Source organism: Condylura cristata, unplaced genomic scaffold (assembly GCF_000260355.1).
Source record: "Condylura cristata isolate star-nosed mole 26May11 unplaced genomic scaffold, ConCri1.0 scaffold00010, whole genome shotgun sequence".
Lineage (NCBI taxonomy): Eukaryota > Metazoa > Chordata > Mammalia > Eulipotyphla > Talpidae > Condylura > Condylura cristata.
The window spans coordinates 35438677-35452279 of NW_004567111.1; positions in this window are offsets into that span (position 1 = coordinate 35438677).

The window sequence follows — 13603 nt, forward strand, 5'->3', positions numbered from 1 at the left end:
GAGGCCATGGGGTACAGCCCCTGTGGGCATGGAACAAAGAGGCCAGAGGTCTGTGCTGGCCCAAGAGAATATAGGAAGAAGTTGTACGGCTGGAAATGAGGCTCACGCTAGAGCCAGATCCTGTACTCTGGTCTTGGATTTCCCGCCTCCAGAGCAACAGTTAGCTATGGTCTCCTTGTATCGGTTGTACCCTAGTACTTATCTTGAACTGGAAATTTATACCTTATGACCACCTTTATCCTGTGACCTCTCCATACCTCCTGCCTTTGGTAACCACAAATCTGATCTTCTTTTCTGAGTTTGGTTTTTTGTTTTTGTATTCCACATGCAGAGGAGATCACATGGCATTTGTCTTTCTCTGACTGACTTAGCATAATGCAAAGGTCCATTTGTAATATTGCAATGGCAAGGTTTTCTCATTTTTTTGGCTAAATAATATTTGCATGTGTGTGTGTGTTTGCATCATAACTTCTTTATCCATTCATTCCTCAGTGGATGCTTAGATTGTTTCTATGTTCTAGTTATTGTAAATAATGCTGCAGCAAACATGGGGGTACAGATATCTCGTTGACTTAGTGTTCCCTCAGGTATGTCCTAGAAGTAGGGTTGATGAATCAGCCCGCTGAGTTTAGTATTGATGTGGCAAGTGTGCTGTTGGTCTTCTATGTGGGTTATTTTTTCTTTTTATGGTAGATGTAAGATTTTTTTTTTGCTTATACTGAAATTATCTAGTTTCAGTACAATGTTTCTAGGTCTAAAAAAGTTTGTGCTTGTATATTTTATATATTGTGCTTGACATCCTGTGCTTTTTATAAATTTGTAAACTTACATTTTTGGTAGCTTTCCCCCCAATACTGGAAATTCTGCAGCCACTAGTTTCTTTTATATTTTCCCTCCACTAGTTTGTAGCTGCAATCAATCTTCCGTTGGAACCTTTCAAACTCTCCTCTATGCCTCTGGTTTTTCTTTTCATGTCTTCTATGTTCTTATTTTCTGTGCTGTATTCAGGGTGGATTCCTTCATGTTGTCTTCCAATTTCTAATTCTATAAACAACTGTGCTGAACATTTATCAGGTCTATGAGCTTTTAATTTCAATGACTGTATTTTTTATTTTCAAACAAATGACTGGTTATTTTCAGAACCATGTGTTCTTCATTCATAGCTTCTTCATTTATTTATCTTTTTGTTTGTTCATTCATAGCTGCTTTTACTTATCTGTTTGTTTCACATGGATAGCATTTCTGTCTCTTTGGGGTTTTAAACATACACATTATAAATGACTTTGAGAGTACTTCATTATTTACATTCCCAAATCACTTAGTGGTTCTCACATGGCCTTCACCAGGCTCCCAGGATCCTGTTCTAGAATGAGGTTGAACATGGGTGGCAAGACTTCTCATGCACACTGAGGATACCTGCATGTCACCACAAAGCAGGTGGTGGCTTCCCTCAGACTGTGGCTCTAAGGTGGCAATGCTTCTTCCCAACACTACAGGTACCTGGATTTTTTGAAATGACACCCAGGCCAGTGGCTATAGCTGTTCTGTCTTTTTTAAAAAAAATAAAGGAGGTAGATTAACTTCATCCAGGGCTTCAGCTGGTGATCCTGTCTCAGGTCTTCTGCTACAATGGAAAGATTTTACTTCTTCTTAACCTAGAGGAATCAAACTTTGGCCATCTCTTGGCCTTCTTGACTGGGAAACTGAGAGGCTCATGGCTTTGACCTGGTTTCCATTATGTATTTCTGTTCCTTGGAAATTTGATTTTTCAGTATGATTTTGTTTCAAACAGGCTAAAAAAAAAGTCTCACATGTCATTGCTGTGCTTGGAGTAGAGTTGGAGAACTTGAGCCAACAGTGCTGTCTTTCCTGGAGGTGCCTCTTTCTGATTTATGTTATGCTTTTGTGCTTGGCACATAGCAGCTGCTCTGTGAATTTTGGTGGGTAGCTGTGATGGAGAGTTGCGTCTTGAGGGTGAGAAAACTTACCACAAAGTCAGCAAAAGTTTCGCTTGTTGAACTGGGCTTTTTATATTCTCTATGAGTGTCTGAGGTCTTTCTTCACTCATTGTAAAGCCTAGCAGAAAACCCTGGCCAGCCATTGGGGTGTTACAGTGTCTTTATTACTAGAGAGAGTACTGATCCTCTTAGTGTAGAAAAGCATCTTCATCCGCTTCAGGGTCTTCAGTGTCAGTGTTCAAGAAAGAGTGTCATCCTGTAAGCTGATTTGTGTCTCATCAGATGATTCAGTCTCCTCAATCGGGGGTTCTTGGACCAGTGGATCAGTATTTATTTCAGCAGGCTTACTCAGTGATGGAGACAAGACTTCTGCTGATTGTTGATAGGATTCCAACCAGTGGGAAAAGCCCAGCTCAGACAATCCAGAGAGGAGATAATCTGCTTCAGGTTAATCAAGCACCCTCTGTGCAGAAAAATAACTCAGTAATGTGCTCTCAGCAGGAAACTTTGTCAGTGGCTTGTCAGAACTCAAGGGTGTGATTACAATCTAACTTCAGTATAACTTGACTCTTCTGTGTATTTTTCTCATTTATCTCATGAGTCATAGAAATATTTTGATGATCACAGCAAAGTCTATGGCTATTTGTATTTAACTTCACCAAACTAGAAGAGATTTATCTAACAATAGAAAAAACAAATCACTCATTGTTATGTTCTGTATCTATAGCACATGGTGTCAGCTCTTTCTCTGCCTTTTCCTGTAAGTGTGCGAGGTTTAGGAGACTGAATCTTGCCAGCACTGGGCATCCAGTTTGCCACCAGCAGCTGCAGCTGTGGCTTCCAGTAGCAGGGTGGCGTGGGAGACATCGGGTGCATTTGTTTGCCTGTGTTGTAGGAAGCACTCCAACTTCCTAGGCAGATTTCTGAACATTTCTCTGTGGTGGAAAACATTCTATGACCTGAATCAGGTCCTCCTTGCCACAGAGCAGATCACATAGCCAAGGAGTGGTTTAGAAATGGGCACATGGTCCAAGCAGAATCTTCCCTGGACACTTTTTCAGGATCTTCCAGAAAGTACTTGTATTCCACTGGGATTCTGAGTTGTTCAGCCTTTTGTAGAGCACCAGTCCAGCAGGTGGAGACAGTGGCAGAGCTCTGAGGACATTAAAATTTATTTTAAACTTATTTGTAGTAGAAGTTGTATATATTTAAGGTGTACAATGTGATTTGATGTGTGTAGTAAAATGATTATTACAGTCAAGCTAACGTATCTGTTGCCTCACACCTTTTGTGGCGAGAGCACCTGAAACCTACTTTCTTAGTAAATGTCCAGTATTCAATACAGAATTATTAACCAGAACAATCATGCTGTACCTTAGATCTTTAGACCAATTCAGTCTATGTAACCCCAACTTTGTGCCCTTGACCACAGTGTCTCGTACACTCCCATCACTCCACCCTTGACACCTTTTGTCCGACTCTCTGTTACTTTGTTACTTCATTTTTTAAGATTCCAGAGCAGATTGAGATTATGCAGTATTTCTCTTTTTGTGTCTGACTTACTTTACTTTGGATAATGTCCTCTAGCTTCATTCATGTTGTTGAGAGTCACTGGACTTCCCTTTAAAAATTAATTTTGTAAATTGAGGTGTGATTGACATGCAAGATGCAGGGGTTCAATATTTGTATATATTGTGAAACAATGACCCTAGAATGTCCTATTAACAAAACAGGATAGTTTTAAAAGACTGAGTAATATTCCATTTTATGACATATACATGATGTATGATATATACATAGGTATAGATCTCAATTTCTTTATCCATTCGTCCTTTGATGGACACTTTAGCTGTTTCTCTGTCTTGGCTGTTATGAATAATGCTGCAGTTAACTTGGAAGTGCAGATATATCTTGGAGGTATTGTTTTCACTTCACTTGGGTATATGCCTGTAAGAGTGATTGCTGAATCCTAAGGAATTTCTACTTAAAACTTTTTGCAGTATCTCTGTACAGTTTTTCCATAGGGGCTATAACAATTTATTTCCTGAGCAACGATGCACAAAGATTCCTCTTACTCCACACACACAGCAACAATTTTTTTGAAAGACTTATTTATTTATACATACAGAATTGGGGTACAGTCAGAGGTGCAGGGGTGATGAGAGGATTCACCAGAGACAGAGTGGGGAGCAGAACAGCCAGATAGAGAAAGGGTGAAGGGTGAGACAGGAGAGGTCTGCTGCACCATGTGGGTCACCTCCCACCGGGGATTGAACTTGCACTGAAGCTGCTGCGGCTAGCTTACAGTGCTGCGCTTTAGCCCGCTGTGCCACCAGGGAGGGCCTCATCAACAATTTCCTCTTTGCTAATAGCTTCTGAAGACATTGAGAACTTCTATCCAGTCTTGCTGAGGTCATATGCACCCAGGTATATGAGTGATGGATTTCTCTCTTGGCCCTAGCTAATGAGAATGGAATTTTTTGTCACTTGAGATTAAAAGTATCCTGATTCTTTTATGTAGGAGTTGAATATGGGGCATCATTCATCACAATTCTTGATAGTGAGCTCTGTATACATATTCACAAGCCTGAAACAATTTATGAGGCATACCTGACCCTGGGCACACTGAGGGTAGCTAGTTGTTCATGAAGCTTATTGGGCAAACATCTAATTTTTGGGGGTTTAAGTTTTGAGTTTCTTTTGATCAACTGATTTGGGGAAATCAAAGGGTCAAAATTGGGGAATTAGGATTATGACGTAGGGTATCAGCTTGTTTTAGGGGCCATTATGCCCCTAACTGCAGAAAGGGTAAGCAACTTAGGACACCTCTATCTGAACACTTGAGCTGCTTTCTGCCTACTCACACAGGGCAGCTAAAATACCAACTTATCCAAAAACTTCAAAATAATTTCCCCCACGCCACACAATGAGTCAAATTCAAAACACAGGTCTTTCAATCTCTAGCAAGTCCTCCATTCTTCCTTCCTGATTTAGGGAGAAAATAAGCAGCTGTTAGAAAGCACAAGTGGGCACAAAATTCTACAAATAGCAGGGGAAATGCCCTGGGCATAAATTACCTCTGTGTTGTATATCGCTGGAAGCCTCTGCAGAGCAGGAGGGCTTTCTAGAAGTTCAAGAGAATGAAGATGGTGCAGGGAGCCCCTAAGCTTGCCACCTCCTGCAAAACAGTGTGGCGCTTCTGACTCAGGGCACAAGAACTTGTAGCGAGGCTTTGCGGGGAGGTAGGAGCGGCAAGGGAAAAAGACAAGAGGTGACTGTATGTGGCGACGGTGAGGCAGATGTGGAGGAGGCCTGATGGGTGATTAGAATCTTCTTATTTCCTTCTTGTGTCAAGTTACAAAGGGAGCCCTCAACCTTAATATGGATTGGAACAGAAACACTGAAACTGTCACTAAGGGGTGAAGCATGGGGTTGGGGGGGGGGGAGGGTTGTCAGGAGGATGGGACAGAGGAGGAAGTGGTTTCATAGGAGGATGAAGGGAGGTGAGTGAAGACTGTTTCTTTGCTAGAAGCTGCCCTCGAGATGCAGAAGGAAAGAACAGAAAGCTGGGCCCTCCCTGGTGGTGCAGTAGGTTAAGGCGCAGCACTATGAAGCTATTGCAGCCACTGCAGCATGAGTTCAATCCCCGGCCAGGGAGCTGACTTACATGGTGCAGCAGACCTCTCCTGTCCTGCCTGCTGCTCCCCTCAGCAATGTGCTTCAGTTGATCTGCCTGTTCTGCTCCCCACTCTGTCTCTGGAGAATCCTCTCACTCCCTGCACCTCTGATCTATACCCCAGTTCTGTATATATAAATAAATAAATCTAAAAAAAAAATGAACAGAAAACTGTACTTTTAGAGTGACCCCAGACTTTAGTTCCTGACTCAGGTAGAACAGAGAGGGCTGGGATTAGAAGAAACCGGTTGAGAAACTATGGGATTTCCTACCTCAGTCAAGGTCTCACTGCACTAAGCAGTACTCGCCATGATTGACATCTCATCAAGAGCTCCCAGAGAATGTGGGACTTGGCAGTGCCTTCTGCTTACATGCCTTCTGTCTGGGGCAGTGGTGTTGTCTCCCTGTAGTGTACAACCCATCCAGCACCAGGGCGTCCTTGACCCACAAATCAACTGTGCCTCACTCATTTGGCCCCAGCATCCTGCGTGCTGGCTCAGTCCAGAACAAAAAAATGTAGGGCAGATGTGTCTTCTGTCCTCACCCACCTGACACCTCTGTGCCCTTTAAGCTGCTCTATAAGCTTCCCCTTTTCAAGGACTGATGACTGAGGTGTGTGCACAGTTTGCGTTTGTAACCAAGAGAAAACTCTGGGCTCTGTCTGAGGTGCATCAGCATTTCTGCTGTCTCCTGTTTCCAGCTTCAGCCCTGCCCAGTGTGGCTCCTCTGACTGGCTGTGGGCAGGGAGCCTCAGCTCAGCTTGCTTCCACACGGTCAAGGTCGTCCCTTCACACCCCCAACCCTACCCCCAAGTGAAGGGTTTGGGGCGGTCAAAACCAAATCATTCATTCCATTTGTTGAATGTGTAGAAAGAATTGGAGACACTTCTCTAGGAAAGAGTTTTGTAGTAGCTTTGAGACTTATGGTGCTGTCAGAAAGAAGAGGAAATAACAACACATTATGTAGTATTTCTTTTTCCTCCACTCATTTTGAAGTGTGTCTGAAACTCTGAGCTCAGCAATATAGACAAGGGACTCACGAGGTAGCTCACGAGAATCCTCCCAGGCACTGCCCTGATGGCATGTCTCCAAGTGAATTCAAAATATATGAAGAAAATTGGGCCACTTCTGTTGTAGTCATGAGCTCTTAGTCTCTTCTCATGGAGCTCTTCAGATGACTTTGGAACACATGTTGATGTTAAACAACAGCGTCCAACTCTGGGTTCTTCGGCACAGGCAGATGTGATTTCATCATGGGTCGGTGGGTGTCTGAAGTGCAGGTGACTAAAACCGGAGGGATGAAGGGTGAGGGATGAAGGGTGTACTGGAAGTTCCGACATTTTGTAAGGTGCGCTTTTATGTCAGAGAAGCTGACATGATGGAGCCAGTGCTCCAGGATTCTGCTGGTTGACCAAGCTGGTCAGCTGAAAAATTCCTTAAAATACCCTGAGGCATGTTTTTATTTTGTATTGTTTTTGAAAGGATATGTATTCCCAAACCCTGATGCCAGACAAGCACGCTCTATGACTTTTATAAAACTGGCCATGCTGCAAGTTTAAAAAAAAATTAGTGAAAAGACTAGAAATTATGGTTACAAAAATATCTCCGCTAATAGTTTACTGTCTGGCTTGAGTGAGTTTAACTTTAAGGTGTGGTAGCTCTGGAAATTTATCGTGAGTCACTACATAATAACTGGCTGCACTATCAGGCATCAGCCCACACACAATTTTCCAGTCCTGAACTTTAAATGTTTCATACAAAATGAAAATAATACAGTCTTATGTTTTATTCTAGGGATGAGGTGGTTGGCACCATTTTAGACTTTGCTGAAGACTCATGAATTTGATGTTTTCTACCAAATTAAAATGCTTTGGGGAAGTATCTTGTTTTTAGCTGACAAACATGGACCTCTTTTAGGAGAAAAATCACACACATACAGTCTTATTGTCTGTAGGTTGATTTCCTCCTGGTGGGTCTTTTGTGTGACCTAGACTATCAACCCTCCAAATGGCCAGCTCAGCTCCTGGAAACATAATTGCACATTGGAAAGAAGTCCAAACCAGTGAACACAGATGACTATCTCTCTACATGCTTAATTTTCTCCTCTATTTTTCATGCTTTCTGTTCTCTTTCTGGGCTTAGATAACCATAGATATACTTTCTCCTTATTAAATCAAAAGCAGCCCCATGGAGGAGGCAATAAGTAGAGCCCTGCTTTCTTTATACACTGGAATTGATCTTGAGTTTTAATAGGTGTTCAAGTACAGTTGGGCACTTGAAGACCGACTTTCTTTGTGTAAACTCATGGAAGGTTAATGTTTCCCTCCAAGTCTTTCTCTCTCTGGGATGTTTTCTCTATTCTATTGACTCCTCTCTTTGCCTGTGTCTCTCTTTGAGACTCCTGTGCTATAGCATACATCCATCTTGGAGGCTTTCTTTTTAATTTGTTATCTTTGCCCACGCTTATTTCATCTGCTGACTAGTTTAGTATTTCCTTGAGGGGGAAAATGCTTTGTTCACTTTGTCATCCTTATGATCTAACATACCTCAGATCTAACACAGCCCAGTAGGAACTACAGAAATGCTTTCTGATTGATTTGCTAAGGTAGTTCATGGTTTCACTAACTCTCATTTAGGAAAAACCACGCGATAGATGGCAGCTTGGGCACTTTCACTGCCAGTGTCTTACTGAATCTGGCCACCTTTAGGAGGTAGGTATTATAATGTTTTAAGTGATGGGACTAGGGCACAAAGTGCTTCCCTGGAGTCCCCAGGCAAGGAAATGGCAGAGCCTGAGTCAGTTTATCTTCCACTCTCATACTTTTTCTGCCTTGACATCCTTACAATGAGAAGTAGGAATATCAAGAAGCCCAGTAGGTAGGCATTCTCCTGTCTTGGGAGGGAAGGTTGCTTGGGAAGTCAGGAGCCCTGGGATCTATTGGCAGTGACTACAGAGAATGACCGTGCAAGACTTTGACAAGCTCCCACCAGGTGGCTTAGAAGCATGGCCTGACTTGGGCTGGAGACCTGCTACTCAATTATCTCTCTAAGCTCTCTGCTAAGGTCTTCTGATTATATCTTGTCATGTTAACTTACTTCACAAGTTCCAATGGCCACGGCAGGGAGAATGTCTCTGAAAGTGCTGTCTTTTATTTTCTCTGGCTTTGATTTTTCCTTAAGATGGACATGCATCATTTGAACATTACATCTCAAGCTTTCTTCTAGATAGATTTTGCCATCAAGAGAAAGGACAAAGGAGGATATCTGATCCAGAGGAAAAGGAGGCATCTTCTGCAGGAACTGAGCAGGGCTTTGAAGTCTTTTGATCTCATGGAAGTTGAAGGGCCTCTCTGAAAATCTGCACATTTGTGCTCACAGAAGAACACCTGCACATCTGGGCTGCTGTGCAGTCTTTCAGGCAGTGTTAAAGAACAGGCTGGTCTGGATGTGAGTGTGAATCACTGAAATAGTAAGAAGCCTTAGTGTGTCGCAAAAGAGCACTGTGATAGAAGAGAAGACAGCTAACGTACTTCAGTGGTTTTAGATAATTTTCCCTTGTTAGTCAATAAACCAGTCATAGGAGGGGATGTGAAAAATTTCACCCATACAGGGCAGTTTCTAAGTGTCAAATGTCTGTCACAAATTTTGCTTGTGGTTACTTCCAAGCCTGCAATTTAAAAAAATACAGCAATTATCTCAACCAAAGTGCTACTGAGTGCACTTTCCAGTGGTTGGTCTTCAGGCTCCTTTCCCAACAATGTTTTCCTCGTGCAATAAGCCCAGAAGAGCATGAGTGGCTCCTGAATTCAAGAAGTCAGCTCCATGGAAAATTTGCATGTTGTAATTGAGTTACCGGGAATGTTCAAGACATAATTCTTCAGGCTTGCAATGAGCATGGTTCCTGCAACCTTCTAGATTGGCAGTGGAAATGGCAGGCAAATTCTTCCATTCTCCTGTGACCTGGTTCTTAGATGGAGCACACAGAGTTCAGCTCAGATCCCATGATTTTCAGGAGATTGCACCTGTTCAACCGTAGTGTTTCTTCCTTTAAACTCTTAAGCTCTCACAAATCCTTTGCGAGGCACTGTGTTCTATTGAACAATGTAGTACAAACTTTTGGAGGGAAAGCATTTTGTAGATACTGCGGGCTTTTGGATGATTGAATGAAAAGATGGATTCGCATACTTTGGAGTATTTCAGGTGCAAGCCTGTGGCTTGGCCCTGTGCATACACATGACATGCAGGTGTGACTGAGATGAAGGAAGGAGTCTCTATAGACTCTTTGAGAATAGTTTCAAGAAATTACCATGTGTTAGAATAGAATTGTATTTAGCATGAAGTCATGAATCTGCAGAGATTCCATGTCAGTTCTAATACTCAAAAACACAAAATGAATGAAATATGAGTGAGTATTCCTTGTGTGTGTGTATTGGAGAGGATGAGGGGTTTCACTGCATTCTGTCACTGTACTGTAGGGGAGTAGCTCACAATTGACTTGAAGGAAGTTTCCATCACTCTGTCATTCCACTGTGCTACACTCTGGGATACTTTCTTGTGAACTGGGTCACCACTTTCTCTGATTCTCTATTTTGTGTCATAAAATGCTTTAGATAAAACCTAGATATTGAGGGTCCAAGTATGACCAAAAAATAAACCTTGAGGTTGGACAAGGAACAGTGTTTTGTGTGTGTGTGTGGTTGTTTCTTAGTATAATTTAGGCTGAAGGCAGGTGAAAACTCTGTTTTGGAGTTTTTGGATTAGCTGTCTCCATGGTCCTGAATTCCCAGGGCCAACCAGAGGCAAAACTGCAAGACTAAAATCTACCTATAGAAGTTTCTTGTCTTCCTTCATATCTACTGGTTGTTTTTCTTCAAGGTAATGCTGTCTTTCCAATCTGGTGACCCATTGCAAAGGTGGCCTCTGTATCCAGCTTCTTATCAAAGTCTGTGTCTAAGTTGCTATTGCTTTGGATCGTTGAGATGACCCCAAGTTCAACTGGAGTCAATGGTGAGATGTAGTCCCAGAATCAGGAAGTGCTTTGCTGAACAGCACATGTAGACATGAGTCCAGACCATAGAGGTGCCTGTTTCATGGTGTTCTGCATTACTCAGTTTGCTTTTGTCCAACTCTGAGTCTTACTGTAAGAGGGATATTGGTAAATGAGGGCATATCCAAATGAGGATAAGAAAATGAGGGTAGTGTTGTAAAGGAATCACAGAAGATGTAGGCAGTTGTCGTCTGATCAAAGAGACCAAGATAATCCTAGAACTGGAAGGGTAGGACTAAAGGTAATCTAGTTTAAATACTTTTCTGGTGTTTTAATTTATCTTCTCCAGATCTCTGCCAGATTATTGGCTAGTTTTGGCATAAATTTCTCTTATGAGAGAGAACTCCAGAACACAGGACCTTCCTGTAAATATTTCAAGTGGAATAGTATAAAACCTCTATATAGAAGGCAAAACACCAACCATTAGAGCAGAATGAAAGAAAGACTTTTTTTTGCTTGTGAGAAATGTGAAGCTGTAAGAAGTGACTTTGGTTCTAGGTGTAAGTTCCTCCCCAGTGTCAAGATTGATTGCATTTGTTTACACTTAGTCAAGATTCTTTGGTGACAAGTAATACAAAGTCCCACAAAACCAGCTCAGGTGAAGAGAATGTAGGGTAAGAATACATGGACCCTCAAGAACAAGAAACAAAGTATAGGCAGACCACAAGAACCGAACCTGGGAATTCTGGAACCAGGATTATGGGGGCAGTGTTTTTTTCTCTTATCTCTATTGCTCTACTTTTTGTTCAGTTTGCCTCTTCTCAACCCTCATAATCTATTTCCTTAGTTTTTGGCTGGCCATATCACCATCTTTAATCTAGACTCTACCTGAATTTACTACTCAACTCAGTACTGTATTGAAGAATTATCTTCTCCATCTCTCTTAGTCCTAAATCTAGAATCAGAGAATCAACTTGGCTCAACCTTGCCTTTAGATTGGCTCCTTTTGGGTGAGGTGTATAAGCCCAGTTCACTAGTGATATCTTAGGGCACATAGGGTATGTGAGGTGGGTGGAGATGTATTCTCTAAGATGGATATGAAAGAAGGCTTAGAATCCCTTCTACAGGTACAACACCTCAGTTCATGAAAGGAATACTGTCTAGTTATGGGATTGTAACCTTCCCTAAAGGCAAGGGTCATTTAAATCTTACCTCAGAAGTTTCTACCGGCCCTCCCTGGTTTAACTTAAAATCATTCTCATCTTGTGGTCATGCAGAACCCTCACACTCTTGATCATTCCCACATTGCTTTGCTTGAGTAACTCTGAATTTCTTTTGCCACAGCATTTGGTTGGTGACTTTCTCTCCTCTCTACTTGTTTATCCTGAGAACTTTGACTAGTACTTTTAAAAAATTGCCCCCAATAGACTCTGTCTTGTGCCACATATATCTGTGCATTTTTTAAACAGAAAATTCAGAATTAGTTTCTGATGTCATGCCCTATCTTTTAGGATGCATTTTACTTTCAATCTGGAGAACAGAGTATGATGACAAATGAGAAACAATCATTTCATACATCCTGGTAAAATAAATATTCTCTGTCGGAACAGCGGGTGATTAGATCTTCATTTTGATATATACTGCAGTGTCTTCAGAAATGAACTAGTACGACCTGATTTCAAAGAGAATGCAAATTGCCAGCCGAGGAATATGTTGAGGAGAGAATAAGTCTATGTAAAGCAGTATAGAAGTGATCCCACTTGGGGGAGATGGTCTCACACTAGTGTATTCTGTTGCCTATATCCAAATCCAGATCCTTGTTACCTGGACTGTGGGTTTGGGGGAAGCACTTGGTACCTCATTTACTGTTCATTCTTAGCATTTGTGCTATCACTGTTAGCTCTGAGGTTTGTTGAAGCACTAATATGCCTGAGCCATTACCCACGCAGCCATGGCTGGATTCCTGTAAGTTATTATTTATTTATTTTTAAAGATTTATTTATTTATACATACAGAACTGGGGGTACAGGCCAGAGGTGCAAGGACGATGAGAGAATTCACCAGAGACAGAGAGGGGAGCAGAACAGGCAGATTGATGAGGTACATTGCTGAGGGGAGCAGCGGTTGTGTCAGGAGAGGTCTCCTGTGCCATGAGGGTCACCTCCGGGGCTGGGGATGGAATTTGCACTGAAATGACTACGGCCAGCTTGCACAGCTGTGTCCTAATCCATTGTATCACAGGGAGGACCCATCTTATAAATTAGTAATCTTGGGGAAGAAAAGCTTGATTAAAAAATTAGTTTGAGTGAACATTGCTAGTTTACAGAGTAACTTATCTAAGTGGAACATCAAGTTAACACCTAATGTGAGTAAGAATTAATATCCACTGCTTTGTCTGGAAAGATTCCCTCCTAACCCCCACTCCTGTCTCTTTCAGTGCTGTGCGCCTTCTTAGGTTCTTGGGAGGTGAACAGCAACCTCTTTGGGGCTAAGGGTATGTCACCTGGAGCCCGGTGCTTCTGGTTTGACACCAACACTGCTAGTTACCAGCAGCACAAATTTGGGACGACTATCACTCTGTGTTTTGGCTTCCTGGTTTATAAAATGGGCATGGTTATTTTAATACCTACTTGGGAAGATTTATTTTTATAGATGAGAAAAGCAGCCTCAGAGAGTTGAGTGTCTCTCCCACTTACCCAACAGGTAGAAGGAATAAGTCAGGATTCAGACTTTAGCCTGTTGGCTTTCAATTCTTGGTCTTCTCCATTAGCATTGCTTCATGAACCTCCCCCACACCAGAATGACGGGGTTGCTTATTAAAAATATAGGTTTGGCCCTCCCAGGTGGTGCAGCGGGTTAAGGCACAGCACAAAGAAGCTTAAGCCACTTCCACATGAGTTCAATCCCTGCCTGCCCCGGAGGAGATCCACATGGCGTGGCAGACCTCTCCTGACCCGCCTGCTGCTCCCCTCAGAAGTGTACT